The sequence below is a fragment of the Bos mutus genome, chromosome 13 (genome assembly GCF_027580195.1).
Source record: "Bos mutus isolate GX-2022 chromosome 13, NWIPB_WYAK_1.1, whole genome shotgun sequence".
NCBI lineage: Eukaryota > Metazoa > Chordata > Mammalia > Artiodactyla > Bovidae > Bos > Bos mutus.
In genome coordinates this window covers 6,644,822-6,661,669 of record NC_091629.1, presented here as the reverse complement: position 1 = coordinate 6,661,669, position 16,848 = coordinate 6,644,822, and the positions used below count along the sequence as shown (strand labels likewise).

Below are 16,848 nucleotides of genomic sequence, written 5' to 3'. Positions count from 1 at the left end.
TCCAGTATCCTTGTCTGGAAAAATCCGATGGACTGAGGAGCCTGGCGGACTACAGTCCATGAATTCTCAGAGTCAGACACAGTTGAGCGCGCACACAAGCCAGTGTGTGAAGCCTTCTATCTGGAGCTGAAAAAATTGAAGACAGTTGCCGGCTCTGCTCCCGGGGATGGATGGTTTAGTGGAGGAAGATGAGACTGCGCTGAAGAATGAGTGAGATCAGAAAGTTGGACTTTGGTAATGAACAGTCCTCTTTACCTGCTCACACACACAGGACAAGGCAAGGCCAGGGCCTGACCTTTGACTATAAATATATGGCCAGTCACCTTCAGATTTAGATGGTTGATTACTTACATAGACAAAGGAGCCGGTGTCGCATAATCCTTGTCCCGCACACCAGCAGGGGTGCACTGAAATAAAAGGGACCCATGATTGTGTGACTCGCAGAACCCTGCTGCCATGAAGCCACACGTCAGTGGGTTTATGTTCTGGATGTCTGCTCGGGGCAGAGCGAGGTGTGCAGAAGGCCCCCACTTCACCAGAACCCCGGGGACAGAGAGAGCTGTCTCATGGCAGCTGCCAGAGAGCAGGGGCAGCCGGTGAGAAGTGGCCTCTGCTGTGTCTGAGAGTGTATGTTCCCCAGAATTCATATGTTGGAATCCTCACTCCCATTGTGTTTGTATTCAACTGGGGCCTTTGGGAGTGCTTAAGTTGTGAGGGTGGAGCCCTCATGAGTTGGACTAGCACCTCATGAAAGAGATTTCAGCGCGCTCCCTTGCCCCTTCTACTAGGAGAGGGTACAGTCAGAAGTCTGCACCCCCGAAGAGGGCCCTCACCCCACCGTGCTGGCACCCCATCCTTGGACTTCCAGACACCAGAACTGTGAGAAACATACAGTTTCTGGTGTTTACAAGCCATCCAGGCTGTTTGTATCTGCAACCAGAGCAGACTAAGGCAGGCTCCAGGCACTCCTTAGGCCCCCTCCTCTCATGTCCCGGGACGGGCACAAGGTGTTCCTCCAGGACAGGTCAGCTGCGGTTCTGCCTCCGGGACTGTGTAGATGAGTGCAGGGTCGCTGGGGCATCACGGCGGAGCCATCCTTCTGCACTTTTTCACTTTGCAATACGGTTGATATCGCCACATGGAGATAGTCATGGGACCTCTGATTATCGCTTACCTGGTTGTTCCACTTCCCCCAGTCCTGATCCACCTGGCTACACATCTGTTCTGTGATTGGCTCTCATATGTATCAGGCTGTTCTTGGGGCTTTTTTTTTTTTCCTGTCTACTCTACTCTTTAGATCCAGTCTAAACTCATGAATGGCATTTGTTTGAGAACGCCAGGTCAGGCTGTCCTGAATGCCATTGTTCAGGAGCATCTGGTTTTGGGCAGCAGGCTCAGCTGGTCAGAGTCGTTCAGGAAGATGAGTATGTCGGAGCTGTGGAGCCAGAGAAGTTGCTAATAGGAAATGACTGGAGCCCATGGGTTCACGTGGAAAGTCTGAGGTGGGATAGTGGTCTTGAAAGTTGTGGAAGTGCCCTCCTGCCACAACCCCCAGCTCCATGCAGACTGAGTCCATTAGAACACCTGCATCGCTCACTCGACCAGCTTTGTTGAGAATGAATGGAGCAGTCTTGGAGTTTAGTGCCTGAGTGATGATTCAGAGCTGCCCCTGGGTCCTTGGAGATGGGAGGATGCTACGCTAGTGAGTGGAAACTGCAGGAGAGGAGGAGTTGGCTTTGAGGAAGGAGGGGGCAAGCTTTGGGGCAGAGACAGGTTTCATACAGTCTCTCTCAGTGTTCAGTGATAATCAGTTTTCACAGTTCATTTTCATATATTCCTGTTAAGAATGTAATTTTCTAAGATCTGAATGTTCTTGTCCTCAGATTGGTATCAAAGGGATGATGAACGGATCAAGATTTATAGTCATTTCACTTGATGAAGGTGTGTGTTTATAGCAGCTCTTGGTGGTTTGGAATCCTTTGGTCTCATTTCTCATGGAACTTCGGGTCCTGTAGCCCTTCACCCATAATTCAAAACAAGAGAAGAGGCAAGTAGGGGTGAAATTCAAGTATTCAGGTTTAACTAAAGGTTCTTTTGATTATTCCTTTAAGTTATTCAAGCTAGCATGATAGAAAGTTGACTTTTATGTCCTGTTTGTCTCACTTGTAATTAAATATACCAAAAGATTGCTTTCTGACCCCCAGACATAGTTTTTAAGTTGATTCAATATAATGTTATGAGTTTAACTAATTTAAAAATACGATGTGGTGGAATGGTCAGAAGTACCATTAGGATGATTTTTTAATTTTATTAAAACAAAATTTATCGGGGTATAATTGATTGACAGTATTGTATTAGTTTGAGGTGTACAGCAAAATGAGTCTGTTAAATACTTTAAATCCACTCTTCTTTTAGATTCTTTTTCCATATAGACCATTGTAGAATATTGAGTATTAAAATATAATTGATTTACAATATTATATTACTTTCAGGTGTGCAACATAATGATTCAGTATTTCTATACATTACAAAACAATCACTGCAATAAGTTTAGTTACCATCTATTAGCATTCAAAGTTATTAAAATAATATTGAGTATATTTTCTTTGCTGTACATTACATCCTTACGACTTATAACCGAAAGTTTGTATTTCTTAAGCTCTCTCACCTATTTCACTCATCACCCCACTCCCCTCTCTTCTGGCAATCACTTGTTTATTCTCTTTATGAGTCTGTTTCTGTTTTGTTGTTTGTGTTCGTTGTTTTTTTTTTGCTTTATGCGTCCGCCTTCCCAGGTGGCGCAGTTGACAAAGAATCCGCCTGCCATTGCTGGAGTCGTGAGAGATGCGGGTTCAATCCCTGGGTAGGGAAGATCCCCTGGAGTGGGAAATGGCAACCCACTCCAGTATTCTTGCCTGGAAAATTCTATGGTCAGAGTTGTCTGGAGGGCTACAGTCCATGGAGTCACAAAGAGTCAGACATGACTGAACACACACGCATAAGTGAAATCCTATGGTATTTGCCTTTCTCTGACTCATTTCACTTAGCAGAATCCCCTCGGGTCCATCCATGTTGTCACAAATGGCAAGAGTTCATTCTTTATGGCTAACACTCTGTTTTATTAGTATGCCACATCTTCTTTATCCACTCGTCTGTTGATGGACACACAGATTGTTTCCTTGTCTTAGCTATTGTAAATAATACTGCTGTGAATATGGAGGTGCAGATAGACATAGTGTTTTTGTTTTCTCTGGATATGTACCTAGAAGTAGAATTGCTGGATCATGTGGTAGTTCTATTTTTAATTTTTCGAGGAACCTCCATACTGTTTCTCATAGTGGCTGCACCAATTTACATTCCCATCAACAGTGTCCAAGGGTTTCCTTTCTTCCACACATTAGGATGATCTTTGAATTTGTGTTCATAGTGGTATAAAATATCAAGAGACAGCATACTTCTGAAGAGTTCTGAATTCTTATGTGAAAGTCAGCTTTAAAAGGAACATTACCAAAAGGAACATTACCTACATTGATGTGCTTATTAGACATTTCACCTCTGTGAATTGTATGTTTTTATACTTCATTTTTTCCAGCTGATTGTGTTTTTTTCTAAACCGGTTTCTTTACAGATTTGCCTGTTAACTGTTACAACTTTTGAACTTCTAAAAGCCACTTTTTTTTTTTTTTTTTATAAGCCACCTTCTTTTACAGATTGAGGTCTTTGCCAAAGCAAAGGCTGTATAAATCTGATTTGGGGAACGGTCCCTAGTTAGAATTGGGCACTAGCTGTCAAAATGTGGATGTTTTGAGTTCTTCTAGTGCTCATTTAAGTTCAAGACTACCTTGTTTATGCTTTTGAAGCTAGCCAATTAGCATATGTTTAACAATCAGTCAATTTAAACAAATGTGTTTTGTAACATGTTGAACTTTGAACATTAGTGCTTTGGAAGGTGGAAAATTCCAAGTGCATGTGAAAGATTTTTATCATTGAGTTTCATACCTTAAAGTCAGTTCTATCTCACACTTACTGAGTAATGTTTGTTGAGCTGGTGAGGTTTCTGGAGTATAAATAAGATAGGTTATCTTCTTCTCTGTGGGACATTTGAAAGCAAGAGTAACATAAATTTGATACTCGGCTAGAAAAGAAAAGAAATGTAGCTAGTGGCTGCAAGTGCTTGTTCATTAAGTGGTCCACTTTGAATGCCAATTTAAGTATAAAAGAAAAGATACAGACATTCAGTTCTCCATTTTTGATATAAAATCTCCATTAAAGCACATAGCAATGATGTTACCATGTTGACTCTCTTCTGTTGCTTTAGGGGTACCTTAGAGAAAGTCACCTTTTGGGTACCTATCTTTTTTGGGAGGGGATCACATGCCACATGTCTTGTGGGATCTTAGTTTCCTGACCAAGGATTGAACCTGGGCCTAGCAGTGAAAGTGTGGAGTCCTAACCACTGGACCTCCAGGGAATTCCCCTTGGGTACCATTTTAAAATATAATTATTTTTTCACAAACTTTTTTCCCAGGTCAGTAAACATAACACTCATTGTTGTTAATCACTGTTGTAGTGTTCTATTTTATGGCACTGTCATCATTTACTTGGCACCTATTTATTCTTTTAAAATATTACATACAATTTTTATGTTACATGCAATTCTTAGGAGATTAATTATGTACATTCACTTTGGAAGGGGATACATCTTCACTTTGTTCCTCAGGAAATTCCTAGGATTACAGTTTCATAGTCAAAGCTCGGGTATATTAGGTTGGCTTGGTATTTATTGCCAAAGTGGCCCTGCTGTCACCCCTGTCCCTCAAGGCTGGGCCAGTTTACTCTGAACTGGCATTTGTGGAAGGTTCATCAGAGTGAGACACATTTTAGGTGTCATGTGTTGAAATAAAGGCGGCTTTGAGGTGACATCTGCACTTGTCTGAATCTTCGTCTCTTCTTTCTACCGTGTTCAGGGCAGAGATGCCATGACCCTGAACATGGTGTCGTGTTAGATATTTGGCTTTCTGGTTGACCTCAGGGTGGTGGCTCAGCGGCACCTCCTGGGGAGCAGGGTTGGGGCTTGTCTGGTGGGTCTATGGGGAGCTCTCGCCATGGCTCTCGCTGCCTGTCGGGTATCCCCGTAGAGAAGCCGTTTCCTGGACAGCAGTGGGCCTGGAGCCTTCAGCTCTCTCTCCTCGGCGCTGCTGCCCCGGGATGGAAGCCCCGGCTGAGCGGTGATGCCGCGTTCATGGCCGGCATGTCTCTCTCTGGACCAAGTTAGCTGAGACAGGTCAGGTCAGTGCTGCCAGTCCAGTGCTGAAAACAGGTGTTATTTGACATTTGGGACAAAAGGGGACCGTTTTCTTTCACGATTCTGTCTTATCTTCCTTTTGAAAAAGGCCTCAAGTTCAGAGACTTGTTGAAAGGAAGTAGCCTGGCTCATTCTTATTTTTAAAGACAACTTTTAAAAGAGCAGTTAAGGTTCACTGCAAAATTGAGAGGAAAGCAGAGCAGTTTCTCATACATGTCCTTCCCCCACAGCTGCAGAGTCTGCCCCACTGCCAACGTCCCCTCCCAGAATGGGGCTTGTTATAGTTGCTGGACCTACTCGTTATCACCCACCATTCATGTTTACGTTAAGGTTCGCTCTTGGTGCTGTACATTCTTTGGGTTTGGACAAATGTATAATGACACGGATCCATCATTATAGTATCATACATGGTATCCTCACTGCCCTGAAAATCCTCTGTGCTCCACCTGTTCATCCCTCCCTCCTCCCAGCTCCTGGCAACCACTGATCTTTTTTACTGTTGCCATAATTCCTCCTCCAGAATGTCATGTAGTTGTACCTTTAGTTTTGTAGGAAATTGCCAAACCCTCTTCTGCAGTAGTTGTACCATTTTGCATCCCCACCAGTAATGAATGAGAGTCCTTGATGCTCCACGTCTCACCAGCATTTGGTGGTGTTGGTGTTCAGATTTGGGCCATTCTTATAGGACTGTGGTGGTCTCTCATTTTAATTTACATTTCCCTGATGACGTGTGCTTATTTGCCTGCATTTTAGAAAAAGTGATAATTTAAAAATTGTGGTAAGAACTGACCTCTGCTAGAATTAAACCTGGGGAAATGCAGGACCACTAGCACAGAGATGAAATCTCTGAACTTTAGAATGGATGGTGGAAAGCTTTTTCTTTAACGGACTGTATGTGGGTGGGAATAACAGCCCTTGCTTATCGGAGAGCAGAGTGATGTGGGAGATAAGGAAAAGTCACAAAACAAGAAGGCTTTATTAGATCGAAAGAAAGTGAAAGAGGCAAATGGGTTAACATTCATGGAGCACCTGCTGTGATTATCTGGGCCTGTTACTTCATGTCCCTCAACCTCATTTTCCTCTTCTGCTAAATGGGATAATAAAAATACCTACCTCAGAAAGTGTTTGGGGCTCGCATGGGAAAAAAAAGAATCAAGATCACTTGCTTTGTTTGGTACAAAGTAAGGAGTCAACAAATACTAATTGTTATTAATTATATTACTAGGTAAAGGTTGTTTCTTGTGAAATGACATGGGCTCAAATGTCATGAATCTTAATAGAATAAGACAAACACCAGAAAACTTGGGACAGGTTAGGCATCTCTGGATTCTGAGTCCCAAGTGCTGACCATTATACCTTGGAACCAGCTAGTCCGGCATCTCTAGAATGCTGCTCTCCAAGAGGCTGGTTTCCCGGGTGGGCGGGCAGCCTCTTCTGGGGGAGTCATGTGGTTTGTGAGAGGGCACCTTCCCCTCAGAGCCGAATGGTGGAGGTGGGCAGGGTCATCACGGCACCTCTGGGCCTATATTTTTTTCACAAGTCTGTGGTTTGAAACTGATTTTCCTAGAACAACTAGGAACAAGGAACAAACTAGAACAAGGCGTGTCTGAATGACCAGAAGTTGAAGATAAAACCTACTCTTGGGGACTTCTCATTCTGCCTAGTCTCCTGAGTAATGGGGTACAGAGAATAGTTACACACACAAGTTCTGCCTTCCCACTCCTCTGTAAAGCTTCAGAGTGTAGGTGCTGGTTTAAAGAGTTTGGTTACTACCTAGATGGAAGGCCACTAGCTTTTTTTTTTTCTTTTATAATCAGCACAGGGAAATGGGTAAAATTATCAGAAGAGTGATTTAGGTGCATGTGCTAAGGAAACTCTTAAAAGTAAGAAAGGTTAGAGCTGGAACTGGTCACAGGTGAGGCTGCACAGTCTTGCCTGGGGGGCCTTACAACCAAGGTGAGAGCTGCTCCATTGGGAAGCAGCTCTGCAGCCAGAAATCAGGAGACCTGCCCTAATGTTCACCCAGCCGCTCTTAGCTGCATGGCCTTGGGCGAGTCCTGTGAGTTTTCTGGGCTTCAGGTGCTTAACCTTCATCTTTAGGATCCATCGGTAGGCCATGTCCTAGTGTCTTTCATTTGCAGAAACTGCGCTGCCACAAAAAATGGAAAAATCATAGTCTTTTCCTAATTTGCAAAAAGGAAAAAAAGAAAGCTTTTAAAATTGCATTGATAAGCTTTTCTTTGTTCTGAGTTTTCTTATATAAAATTGTCTTATACTTCTTTTTTTTTTTTTTTGGTTCAGGCCCAGGGATCGAACCTGAGCCCTCTGCAGTGGGAACACAGAGTCTATCCACTGGACCACCAGGAAGCCCCCATCTTATACTCTTTTGCTTCTTTTCACCTGTATCAAGCATTCATAGATAATATATGTGCTTGTTCTGTTCACAAATGTGGTCATCATCATATCCTCTCGTAGGCTGTCAGAGGCATAGTCTGTATGGGTGAGACCATTCCCAATTTGCCATGGAGCCATCTGTACCCCTGCCCAGAGATCGGGGGCTACCCTGGGGCACTCACTGCCCTGCACAGGCCCTTCCCAGTGGGATTACAGATGATGTTTGGAGTAAAGAGTCATAAAATCCTAGATTTTAGATCCTCAGAGGGGCCTCACAGAACATCTTACTATCTCCTTAACTAAGGCTCAGAGTTGTCCCAACTGACAAGGATGCTAAAAGTCTGCTCAGTGGGCTGGGCAAGCAGCTCTCCAGACTCCAGGCCAGTGTACTTTCCACTACTGAATTCTGAGAACTTATCATTCTATTGAGAAACTCTTTGGTGTTTGCCACTTTCTCGTGTGTAGGAAAGAGCAGCAGTAGCCTGCCTTTTATCCTGTGGAACTTCCTGCTGGTCTGACATCATGGACACCGCCCAGCTTGCTTTGTAGAAGTGGTTCAGTGCCAGACATACAAATAGCGTTCTGGACTAATTCATCATCAGGTACAAATGGCCTTGCACTGTGTCATGGACAAGATTAGTTAAGATTATCTTAACGAAGGTGCTGGTGACTGTGGGAACTGATGTCCCCCTGCGGGTGTCAGCGGATAGAGGGATAGAGCAGGACAGATTAATCTTGACAGAGGTCCTGCCCGTGACCTTGGACTCATTAGCACTGTATCTCATCCCACCAGAGGCATCAGCTAAACTGTTAGGGTATGAACATTGTTTGGTTTCAGGGGTAAAGTTGTTGTTAATCACATTTGCCAAGCTGAGGATGAAAGGCTCAGCAGAGTTCAGGGAGGTTGTGATCTCTGGCAAGTCCTAAACAGAACCATTTCTGTAATCCCTGAAAACTTGGATTCTTGCTGTCAGAAAACACAGAACAAATTCCAGTCAGTTCTTTATGGGAAATAATTATGAAAATGTAAATTAAAAGAATAAATTCTTGGCTTTGTTGACTTGGAAAAAAAGCACAATGTTAGAGCTGTGAGTTTCAGTTTGATTTGGGGACGGCGGTGGTTTTACTAAGGACTTCAGCCTGGGAGACAGCCTCTCAGATAGCTCTGAGGAACTGCTCCACAGACAGAATCATGTGTGTGATTCTGGTGAAGGGTAGTATGTGTAATTAGGGCTTCCCTAGTGGCTCAGTGGTAAAAAATCCCCTGCAATGCAGGAGACGTGGGTTTGATCCCTGGGTCAAGAAGATCCCCTGGAGGAGGAAATGTCAACCTACTCCAGTATTCTTGCCTGGAGAATCCCAGGGACAGAGGAGCCTGGTGGGCTACAGTCTGTGGGATTACAAAGAATTGGGCAGGACTCAGAGACTAAACAACAGACAGCAACATGTGATCAGGCACACCTCTTGGTAGAAGGTTGCTGCTCGTCACGAGGAACAGATATCTCAGTTAATGATATTAGTGTTTTTCTAAGTATGGGAAGATGCCAGGAACTGGGTTCATGACATTTTCTCCTAAAAATACCTGTGTGAAGCTCGAAGTGCCTCATTCCTGATCTTTGCCCTGAATTCCTTTCGTGATATACTGTAGGTGGAACTGGAATGCGGGCAGCATTCTTTGTTTTATAGCTTTATATACCCTTTGAGAAAACTGCTCCATCAGGCCATCCTCTATTAAATTTATCTTGCTCGAGATTTTCATAGCATTTTTCTCACTGGACTGAACCAACTTAGGTGAGCTAAATGTATATAAAAATTTGCAGTTGAAATATATTTCTGAGATTAAGCCTAATAGTGTGTAATGGAGTATTTTTCTACTTCTCATTTGTGTGTATTTCGTCAGTTGGACCCCAGAGAAATCAATATCTTCATTAGATTAGAGGTGGCCAGATATAAAGCGTATTTGAATTCTGCCCTGTGTTGCTGTAGACTTGGCAGACCACTTTTGAGAATATTGAAAAGGGTGACTGTACATTATTCTGGATCAGAATTCCCTGGGTGGCTGTTTGAAAATACAGATTTCTAAATCAGAATTTGCAGGAATGGAGTTGCAGAATATGTGTTTTTAGGAAATTGCCCAGGTGATTTGTCCTAAAGCCTTAGCTCCTCCAAGACTCACAGCATCCCCATGATTTCACTGGTGAGGGCATATGCTCAAAGAGGGGAGGTGAATCCTGTCTGTCACCCAGGCCATATTCTCTGGGCATTGACATGTATTTGCTGTGTGCCTGGAGGTGTTCTGGTTATGAAGCCTGAATTGAACGTTGTTCTGACTTAGCGAGTTACATTGCCCATAAACAGCGATCTTCTGCTCTGTTTCCATTGCTGATCATCCGGAGACTTGGCCAGGTCATGTCACTGCTTTTCTTCTTCTGCTCAGCTGTTTCTGGTCTCATCTTGGAAGAAACTCTTAGACTCTTTTCCTCGTTGATTGCCTCTTAGGTAGCTTATTTCACTTTTTGTGCTGTGAGGTTTTTTTAAAAAAGGCTGGATTTCTTTCCCTTCCTCCCTGCCTAGCCTGCTCAGCAGGGACTGTATATGGATGGTGTTGGTAACAGCAACAGGGGGAAGCAGTAGGAACACGGTGCTGAGTTAGTGATGTTGACTGGTGAGACCTTCCTTTCTGTTGCCACACTCGCTCCTGCCCTCATCTCCTAAGGCTGGACTCGGTGGCCTCCTTGGCCTCCTCCTCTGTGGTCAAGACCCATCTTCGCCTACCTGCCAGGCTGATGTGTGAACACTGCTTTGACTGAGTCCGTCCCTCCTCAGTGCAAGTCTGTACCAGCTGGGATCGGCTTTTTCATCCTCCCCAGTTTTAAATGTAGGGCTCATGCTGATCAGGGTCAGGACAGGGCCGAGGTGGTGGAAGTGTTCTCCTGGCATAGGCTGTGGGCCCAGAACGGGACGTGGGGCTACAGCTCCGGTTCAGAAGTCAAGTGGAAAAGGGTGGTCAGAGTTGAGACAGGAACCAGGAGAGGCAGCCAGTAAGTCCAGGGAAGAAAGAATTTCCAGGTAAAGAGGATAATTGAGAGTATTGCATGTTCAGGCAAGTGGGCGAAGACTGAGGGAGTTCCATTGCATTTAATGAGTGAATGATGACAGTCTGGTGTGCTCTGAAAGCGCTTCAACAGGAACGGAGGTTAAATTACAGCAGGGAGGAGCCAGACCACACACACTTTTGTGAGATTTAAAAATGAAAAGACAGGTTTTTTTTTTTCCCCCAAATGGCAGATTCTTAGGTGTATTGAAGGCTCAGAAGGTGGAGCTGGTATAGAGGAGAAGATTCAGAATAAAGAGCTGTCGTGGAGGATGGGGGAAGGGACCGGGTTCCCCTGGGGCAGTCAGGAAGGAGGAGAAGGGCGCGAGGCAGGCGGAGGCACTCCGTCCAGCTCTGTCCCTTTTGCTGTTGGGAGGAGAGGAGTCTCTCTGTTAGCCGCCCACTTGGGGCAGCTTGAGGTGAGCCTGCACAGATTAGTCTGGCAAAGGTCTGTCTTGTGTCATCCTTTTCTCTTCACAAAGCTTAGGTGATTCCCTGTTGCTGGCGTGAGCCCGGGCGACTTCTGTGGTGGCCAGGCCATTGCCTGTCTGCCTGCCCAGCCTCTCTGTTGCGAGTGTTGTTCCCCTAACACACCCGGCTGTTTGCCGACGTGCCTTCACTCACACAGGCTCAGGCCTTGGCCGGAATCAGCCTTTCCTGCTCTCTTTCCTCCACTGTGCTGTGGATCAGTTAACTGTAGATCTCACTCCATAGAGAATGGAAACTCATTCCTTAAAACTATGGTTATTTTTAGTCATGCTTTTATTTCCTCTGCTAGGTTGTGACTGAAAGGATTTTTAAATCCAGGAATAATTTTAATGTTAATAAAATGTAGTGAGAACATGCATGTCAGTATCAGAGGACAAGCCCTAACTGGGCTGACTTCAGTTTGAATCCAGGCTCTGCTTCTCCCTTGGTGTGGTTTGGGGTGGTTACATCCTGTCACCTTATTAACCTACAAAGTGGGGATCATGCAGCTGACCTTTTAGCAATGTGGGGCCCAGGCCTGGCACACACTAAGTACTCAGCAGTCTACACCCCAACAACATCTGGCTGCGCCTCGGGGGGCGGGGATGACGAGGTAGAGGAGAGTGGGTGAGGGAGCCCCCTGCTCCTCATCAGGATGGCGGGGGAAGGCGTGCGCGATTCTGCCCTTCTGAACCTCCTTTCCCGTGTCTGTGCGCATCGGGTGACACATGTCATAAAGAGCCGGTGGGTGTTCTTCATGACTGTGCTCCCTTGTTTCCTAGAGCGTCCTATGCTAATAGCGGTTTCATTTGTCTCTGCTGGTGATTGCATAGAAGGAAGCGCATATTTATTCTGGGAAAGCAGTGTACACTGCAGTCAATAGCATCAATTTGTACTTTTTAAAAAAGATTTGATTGGCAGCTATTTAGGAGTATCACACAATTCGACATTTATAACATTTATGGCAGGAGGTACAACCTGGAAAGTTAGTTTCCCCATTGAAGTTGCTCTGTTTTTCCTTTGCCCACAGAACTCTGGGCGTGTTGAAATGATTTGGTTTTTGGCCCTCTCCTTTTCAGAACAAATGCTGAGGCTTAGATGTATAGTAGGGCAGCTGTATAAAGTGTACATACCATATCGCTTATGAAACCAGAGAAGAAATACTACCACAGGGTTCGTTTTTTCCTATAAATTTTTAATGTATTTGACATGGTTGTGGGTAGCTGATCCTTCCATTTTCTCAGTAGGAATACAAATGTTTCCTAACAGAGAAAGGAAAGGAAGCTTGCTCTATGAGAACTCGATAAACCAATATAAATATTTTAAGAGTATTCTGTTCTTCTCCATAGCCAGTCACACCAGGTTTTATCTCTCATCCATCTTCGTGATAAATGAGTGCACATTAATTTTTAGTGCTGAAAATCTGTCTCCTGACATGGAGGCTGGTGACAAATGACACTTCCAACCAAGAGATTGTGTTGAGATGTTTTGCAGGTGCAAATGGGGTGGTGGTTCACAAATGAGCCAATGGGAAGCGTCTCACTGAATGCTGATGCATCCTTGACCTTTGTGAAGTGTTTCTTGGTTTTTAAGATGGGCATTCTGAAACAGTTTATATTCATAGCATACTAGAGGTCTAACTGGAGGTCTAACACGTGGATCTCTGGAAAATAGGTAAATATGCCAAAGTGAACCCTGACAGAAAGGGTGGGGGAAATGAAGTCATTGCCCACAGAAGAGATTTGGATTGTTAAAACCAGAATGCAAAGGAGACAAAAGCGTATTGTCAGTACTTGTGATGAAGTGGTGCTGAGCAGGTACTCTGATGTTTGTCATTCAACAGATAAGAAATAAGGGTTACGATGAGGGTTCCCATTGTAAGAAAGGACATTGACAAGCTCCAGGGAAAGAGCATGGGTAGGTCCGAGCCCCTTCCTTCCTCACTCCACCCATCCCTATCTGCCCTCCCAGCGTTTGCAGCAACTTTATTTGGAATAGTTAGAAACCAGAGACCACACAGATGTCCTTAAACAGGTCAGTGAGTACCCCATGGAACTCTACACAACAATCAGAAGAAACATACCACCTAGACATGTAGCTCCCTGGGGGCATCTCCAGAGTACTGGGCTGAGTGGAAGAAGCCAGTCCCCAGTGATGACCTTGTGTTCAATACCAAGTGTGGGGCCGGTCTCTCTTTGCTTTCTGGGTTCCTGTCCACCTCTCCACACTCGTCTCTCCTTCACTTTCATCCCAAGTGTCTCTCTTCTCTCATCTGCTGTACTTCTTGGATTCCCATAAAAGATGGCCCGTGACAGGCACCAGCAGGCAGACAGCGCTGTGCTTGTGCCCCTCTCTGAGCACCTGTTGCAGCACAGACTTGGAGAGGTGGATTCAAAAGCCACTCTTCAGAGTTTCTGAGATACAATAAAGATAGCATAATGCCCTTGTGGTGTGTCTGTGCTGTAGCAAAAGGCAGGATTTTCTTCTTTGCAGGGACCCCATTTTGAGGTCCGTTGGAGTAGCACATAGTAGATGTTAAGTGTATACATCAACTACTGTGGTCTCATGTTATAATTCTTCATAGCTCTATCTTCTTTGATCTAGGCTCTCATCGCTCCATCTCCAGTGTTGGGCACAGTGCCCCAGAGAGAGCAGGGCACTGATGAACCTGGGATTAGCGCATGAACTCCTGCGGGTTGGTATTGGAGGAGGTCGCGTTCAGCAGCTGCCTGCTGTGCCGGATGCTGAAGGGAAGGAGGCTGCTTTCCGGGACAAGTAGTTCATCTTTTGGTGCTTTCTTGATAACTTTGATGGTGAGTGATGTTTTGCCCAAGGGTACCAGATAATTGCAGATTTTGATATTTGACGTTTGGCTGAGACATCCATCTCGGGAGTCTCTGTGGTGATGTTTGAGCTCAAGAAGATGTTTCAGGCAGGCGATAGACGTGTGATTTCCAGCCATCACCCCTTTGGAGGAATTGGCCCCAGTGTCCATTTGGACGTGCACGGGGAACGCCCGTGCCAGTGCAGGGAGGGGGCAGCGGGGCCACAGGAGGCTGAGTTCCACCTGGATCCATTTCTGCATTAAGACCTGCTTTCTCAGCACTTTGAGCAGTTTTTGTTTGTTTTGTTTCTTGTTTTTGTTTTCAATTTGATGACGAAAAGTTTCTGAGTATGGGAGCCATTGCCTTAAAGAGGTTTTGGTATTCTTTATCCTAACACTGAAACTTGGATAATTAACCTGGAGGTGACTTGTTATATTTAGATTTTTCAAAATCGACATCTGCTTGACTTCTGAGCTCTTCCTTATTACCAGTGTTGTCGTCAGTGGGAGAAGTGGCTTTTCTTTTTCAGTGATTCTCTGTGGTGTGATCAACATACTCCCTTCCTCCAAGGGGCTCAGAAGTTAAGAGGGAACCCCTGCTGTTGGCCTTGGGGGCTGTGATAAGACGTGTGATATTCAGTGTTTGGCAGTATGAGAAATTGTGCCTGGTGTTAGCCTTTTTACATGGATGACTCCCTGGAAGTCCTCCGTTACTGCTCGGGTAGGAGGAGAGCTGGGGGTTTTGTTGTTTGTGTTCAGTGATCTAAGCCTTTAGAGCAGAGCCCAAGGGAGCGGAGGAGGGCAGAGAGCAGAGCAGGTGCTGGGGCGGGGGGGGGGTCATCATCTCGGGGAGCCACTGAGTGTGTAGCACCGCAGCTTGCAGCGTGCCATCCACCCCTTCTGCTCCTCAGCATCATCAAAGGGCAGGCAGGATGGCCAGCCATGTTTTATAAGTGTGAAAGTGAGACTCACACCTGCCAGTCACAACTCTTAGGTAGTCGAGGGTGGAGTGGGCCCTGGTCCTCAGGCCTTCTGTTCCTGTGGACGCCTGTAGGTTTGTGACCACAGAGTTGGCATACCGAGTGGCGACCATGGAAAAGACTTGGGCCGAAGTTGGAAGGAGCACCTGGAGACATGTGGGAGTAGGGTGGCCCCTGCTTGAGCTTGGTTCAGAGGTCAGGGGCTCACGAAGCCACACACACACAGGGCGTGTTGTCACATCTGAAGCTTTATGGGGAGCACCGAGCGGGCTCTCAGGCATACTGAGGGGTGTCTTAGGAGAGCAGGGGAAGGACATGGCATGGTTTTGTGTTTCAAGGGTGAGCTTGACTGAAGGCTTCCTTGGTTTGAAAGTCCTGCGAGTGCTAAAAGGGGTCCCCAGCTTTCTTCCCAGCTCACCCCCAGAAAGGCTTAGAGTCATTTGTGGTGTAGTATTGCCTTCAGCTCAGTCAGTCTTTTGAGGGGGTATTTCCTTCCTCCAGCAACAGCCCCCATCATTGTGTCCTTTGCTGTGCTCTGGTCTGTGAAGAACAGGAAGATTCAGGCACCAGTCTTGGGTCATCGGGGGCTTGGATCTGAAAGTGCTGGTCCCATTTGGGTTTGTATTTTGTAATGAAAGCCTGGAGTCAGTCCAACATCCAGTTATTGAGGCGAGTATGTGTAGGATGCTGAAATGGAATAGTATGATGTATCCCTATAGATTCATCCCCCAGATTCAGTAATTTCAAGGTATTTCCTGGGTACAGCTGCCCGTTATGTCTAGAGCACTTAACTCTGCTTTTATTACCTTACAACAGCCCCATGGGGCAGGTATTATTTATTTCCATCTTGATGATGAGAAAACTGACAGGCCCAGAGATAGGAAGTAACTTACCCAGGGTCACACAGCAGCAGCTAGCCTTGGCAGCCTGTGTGCGGACTCTCTCAACTGCACTGCTTGGGAACGCTTCTTAGCTTTTCTGATACAGTTTAATAAAACCATCCAAAAGTTTGTCTGCAAAATCCTAAAGTCTAGAATTGTGCATGTAATTGTGAATGTCAGTGATGGCATACTCCTCCAGCAAAAATTTGTTGGTGTGTGTTCTGCATAATTGCTATGGTAACTTGAGTTTTAACAATATATGTGTAAGCCTCAAACGAGTACTTTTTGATTACTTAGCCTTTAGTAGACATCGTAGACTGCATGAAAGTTAAATCAGAGACTGCTAATTATACAGTTAGCTGCTAACATGTGGTGAGGGACTCAGCTATGTGCATTCATTTCGAGAGATTTTCAAGAGTTTGGAATTGTTCCAGCTTGCTTCAGACCTTCTTCCCCTACTTAACCCCTGTGGTACTATGTATTTCTGTATTTAAACAGTAGATTTGAAGTGAACAATAGTGGTATTATTGAGTAATTCTGTCATTCTTTGTGACCATGTGGAGTTTTTATTTCTGTTTAAAAATTAAAGCAGATCTGGAGGTGTAATATTTTTTCTTCGGTAAGTTCAAATTTTAGGTCATACATGAACTGTTTTACTAAATTTGCTTAATGTCAATAAAGTTGAAATGTATTATTTTAAAATGGGTGGTTCTGATACTGAAGAACAAATCATGAAAATAGTTGATTTTTACATAATTATTACTGAAAATAGTGTTTTCATATGAAGGGAGTGTTTTTAAAAATGGTCCTTCCTGGCTGTTGAATACACGAGGTATATCCTGGCAGGCAGAATTCTTTTTCTGAGCCTTTGGCAGGACAGGAAGAAAGACTCAGGACTCCAC

The 16,848-nt window shown here is 44.9% G+C and overlaps 1 protein-coding gene across 2 annotated transcripts in view; it reads left to right on the top strand.

Moving 5' to 3' along the window:
- The window catches only part of CCNY (cyclin Y), a 109,960-nt gene that overhangs the window by 17,522 nt on the left and 75,590 nt on the right, over positions 1-16,848 (top strand). Inside the window, exon 1 of one of the 2 annotated variants that reach the window (XM_070380944.1) lies at positions 13,946-14,074. The exons of the other annotated variant lie outside the window; for it this stretch is intronic. The gene's annotated coding sequence lies outside the window, so the exon portion shown is untranslated. Of the gene's footprint in view, positions 1-13,945; positions 14,075-16,848 lie in introns of those variants that run through there. 2 annotated transcript variants of the gene reach the window in all.